Genomic DNA, 4,646 nt, shown 5'->3' with positions numbered 1-4,646 from the left:
ATTATGTGGGGAGCTGAGTGGATACAGTAAGACTAGCAAAGGTGGCTGGAGTTGTCCTGTGAGAGATGACTAGCCTAGATTACAGCAAGGGCAGTGTCATGGAGCAGATATAGAGGGTCCATTTAACAGATCTAAACCATGCAGAGAACTAACCAGACACCGTGAATGACGGGAGGTGGAGGGTGGGCAAGGGATGTATCCCCACCTTCTGGCCTTTGACATGGGCGTGTTCCACTTATTGCAGCTGGGGACTTGGTAAGAGCACTAGCCCTGGCACGAGATCACAAGCTCAGTTTTGGATGTGTGCACTGGCGCATCCAAGTGCAAATACCAAAAAAGCAGGTGCATCCAGGTGGGGGCATGCCAGGCACTGAGGCTGGGGAGGCCAGCCCAGAGGCCAGGCACAGTCACACTCCAGCTCAGCCTCCAGGCCAGTAGATGGCTAAGCCTTCTCCTATGCCAGTATGTCTTGGCAAGGCTGGGTGACTCTTCAGCTCTTTACCTTTGGCGACCCTCCTGGCTTTGGTCCCTATCACCTGAAGGAATGTCTGGAGACTAGACGCTGCTGGCTGCCCTCCCGGCAGCCATTCCCCCTCTTTTTTCTTCAGTGGACTCCCGCTTGTTGTAGAGTCGGGGTCTCGCTCTGCTGCCCAGGCTGGAGTGCAGTGGGGCCATAATAGCTCACTGCAGCCTCAAACTCCTGGGTTCCCGCAACTCTCCCACTTCAGCTTCCCAAGTAGCTTGGACTACAGGTGCATGCCACTGTGCCCAGCTAAAATTGTCTTATGTTTTGTAGAGATGGGGTCTCACCATGTTGCCCAGGCTGGTCTCAAATTCCTGGTCTCAAGCAGTCCTCCTGCCTCAGCCTCCCAAAGTGATGAGATTACAGGCCTGAGCCACCATGCCGGCTAGAACCCCCTTTTTGTTCCAGCCTCCGTCCCTCCCTCATCACTAGCCACATGGCTCAGGGCATGGTGACTCCCATCCCCAAATCAACAGGTGGCCCTGATTGGTTCAAATGCAGCTGCATATGTGTTCCTGGGGCAACTGTTAGTGATCCCAGCAGTCCATGGTCCAAACGGCCCAGTCAGACCAAAGAGAAGGTTTTAGATTTTATCCACAGAAGAGGGGCCTCTCTTTCCTTGAGCAGGAACAAGGAAGTACGTGATCCCAGCGGACACTGACAAACATTCTCTAGCACACAGGCAGCAGCCTGAAGCCAGAGCCAAGACTTGAGGTTGGAAAGAGGCTGGGGCCTGGGTGACAGCTCAGGACAGTGAAGCCACTAGAGGGGGCACGATAAGGATAGCTGTAGCCACACTGGGAGGGATAGTTGAGAAACGGTTATGATCAGACTGGGAGTGTCAGTGAAGGGAGAGGGAGGCCGTCCTGGGAGGGACAGTGAGAATGGTAGTGGCCACTCTAAAGAGGGTCAGCAGAGGGCCAGTGGTGGCTCCCCTCTGGGACATTCAGGAACTGGAGCCACAGCTGCAGCCATGGGAGAAGCTGCCACACCAGCAGTGGACGACCACCTCCTGGGGCATGTGCCCAGCTAAGCTGCAGGCCCTTAGGCTTCTGAAGGCCAAGATGGCCTGCCCTGAAGCCTGGGCATTGCTCCCTCCTGGCACCCAGGCCTGACACTATTGCCCCTACCCACCTCACCCTGAGGGTCCCATCAAGCCTCAAGGGTCCCAGGGTTGGACAAACTGCCCCACATGACACAAGGCATTCTCCACGCCATGAGCCACGCAGTACTCCAACCCTTCTGCAGGGTCAAGGAGCAGCCTGCGTGACCTGAGGCATTGCCGCGTGCCTTCCATCCCCTGCTTTCCCCAGAGCCACTGTCTCCTGGGACTTCAGCCTGGACATCCCCTCCTCCACTCACTAGCTACACCCCATCTACACCACTTTTCTGGCAGGGGGCGGGGGCAGGAGTTGCACAAAAACAGTTCATCCAGTCCAGACACACATCCTGTCCCTACAGGAGCTCACAGTCGCTATCACCCTCAATGGATATCTGAGGCTGGCAGCATATTCCCAAGGCTCTGCATGCAGCCTAAGACCACCTCCCTCCAAGGGCACGCCAGCAGAGCAGTCAGCCACAGCCCAGCTGACCCCTGGGAGAGGTGCCGCCCTGACCCCTGCCCTGCTGTGAAGGTGGCTTACAGTCCCCTTTGGTCTGACCTTCCCCCACTTGCTCGCTCACTTCCCACAGACAGCTTGGCTTCACCCTGGGCCTCCTTGCTGGGCCCCTGGGCACCTTCTGTGGCTTGGGAGACCTGCTGCCAACCTGCCCCCACGAGGGGGCTGCCTGTGGCCTGGCGGGGGCCCACAGCACAGTGGGCAGCACCACAGCTGTGGGAAAGCGCCCACTCCCCTATCCCTCGGCTACCTCAACTGCCCGTCCTGGGCCCGCCTGGGACAAGAGGAGAACAGGAGACCGGAGCTGGGGAGCAGTCAGGCCAGCTAGACTGGGAGAGGGCTGCGGTGGTGGGAACCCAGGGAGGAGAGGAGATCTCCCCACTTCCAGACCCCAACTCTTCCTCCCCAGGTGCTGAATCCAGGTTTGCTGCCCAGGAGGTCCTGCCCCTACCTAAAGTAGGGATGGAGATGCCTCTCTCAGGAGGTCCCAGGCCTCAGGGCCACAATAAGGGGAGGGGAGAGGAGGAGAGAGGGCCATGTGAGGACCGCCGGCGGGGCCGGTGTGCCCTGTCATCCTCTGTAGGCTGGGCGTGTGTTTGCAATTCTTTACAGTAAAAAACTGAAAACTGAAAACATGCTGGAAGGGAGATTGATCTCCCGACAGGATCACGGGCTTGTCAAGGCCGTCTTCACTTGCTCTAGGCGCCGTGCTCTTCAGCTGACCACAGTGCCGCCTCCACCACCAATGTGTCTGCACACGCAGTGCCAACAATGGGGCACACGGCGGCCCCTGCTCCCCCATTTCTAGGCTTGTGTGGGACCCGCAGCCCAGTGCACATGGCCCTTTCTCTTGCAATGGAAGTGGGGTGCACTCCCAAGGGCCCCCTCCCCCTCCCCAAGGCACACACACCCCAGCCTCCATGCAGGTTGGCCACTCACGCTCTCTGGAAATGAGCCAAGGACAACAGGAGCTGCCTTCCCAAGGTTGCCCCAGTCCCCACCAGGTTACTGGACAATGTGGGTGCAAAGATCCCCCTGCCGCCCGCCTCCACAGCCCAGGAAGACTCTGGGCTCAGCCCATTCCCTCGTGTCAGAGTGGCCTGGGCTGCCGAGGCAAATGACCACAAACTGCGTGGCTTCAGCCAACAGGAATTGACTCTCCCAGTTCTGGAGGCTGGAGTCCAGAATGGGGGGCTTCCTCCTGTGGCTCTGGGGGAGGATCCACCCACCTCTTCCAGCTTCTGGGGACCCTAGGCACTCCCCACCTTTGCCTCCACATGGCCTTCTCTGTCTCTCTCTCTCCTGTCTCTTCTAAGGAAACTGTCCTTGGATTTGGGTCCCCCTGGATCCTCTAGGTTGCTCTCATCTCCACATCCTCAGTTTAATGACATCTGCAGACACCTTTTTTTTGCATATAAGGCCCTGATCACAGGGCCCGGGTGTCCAGATACGGACGTATCTTTCAGGGGGCACCAACCAGTCACCCCACAACATCTCAACAGCCCAGGCCCCAGCCTGCCCAGCCAGAGCCCCAGTGAAGGGACAAGCTTGGGCACCAGGACACACAGCCGAGGGCCACCGGGAGCCTCCCTGCCCTGCTGTGGGAAAGGGACTCCGAAGCTGTCCCTGCACTGGGCCCCCTGGGGGCCCTGCTCCCTGCAACCGGGGATTTCCTGAGCAGCGTCCTCGCCCTTCCTCTACGCCCCAGATGGACAGCTTTTGTTCTGGGAGCACAGGCCTGCAGAGGGCTCCTTGCTGTGGGCTAAGTGCTCCTGGCCAGGGCCCAGGGTCTCTGAAGAAAAGAAACCTCTGAGCTCTGGTTCAGAGGCCAAGGAGGCTCCCACCTCGTGCTTAGTTCCCCGTGGCCGGGGCTGGGATATGTGATGTGGCTGATTTTTCCCTGTTGCTTTTCTTTTACGGTCTTTTTCATACACTTCACTATTTGTTAAGGATCTTACAGTTGTCAACAGAGCAACAGCCCAACCAGCCTTGGATTTCAATCCCGGCTGTACCACGTGGAGCATGACCCGTTGGAAAAGGACAAACTCCAGGTGCGATCCCCTGCGGTAACCTGAGGGAAAGCCAGATGCACCCAAAAGGTCTTGGCTTCTTGCGCTTCCCTGACCTCCCTTTTCCCCTCCTCGTGTCTCCACACCATCCTCCCCGAGTCACCTTTCACCTCTTCCCCACTTTCCGATCCCTGCCATCCTGGGTCACCAGGGATGCTCCTTTACTGAACGACCGTGGCCGGGCCACTCGGTGCTAGCTGCCCTGCAGAGGTCCGGGGATCCCCGCGAGATGAATAACTGAATCAATGGACGTAATAATGCCCAGGGGTCTAGCCCATTAGGAGGTGTTCTGTCAACGCGGGTCCCTCCCCTGTCCCCTTCAGGAACCGCGGTGCGCTGACCACTTCGACTCCAGTCTTCGGAGCAGCCCAGACAGAAAGCGGAAGTGCCTCGGGGCGCGTGGGGAGCGAGGCCAGACGCCCCTGCGGGGCTGGC

Source organism: Colobus angolensis, unplaced genomic scaffold, assembly GCF_000951035.1.
Source record: "Colobus angolensis palliatus isolate OR3802 unplaced genomic scaffold, Cang.pa_1.0 Scaffold402, whole genome shotgun sequence".
NCBI lineage: Eukaryota > Metazoa > Chordata > Mammalia > Primates > Cercopithecidae > Colobus > Colobus angolensis.
This window is presented reverse-complemented; position numbering follows the sequence as displayed.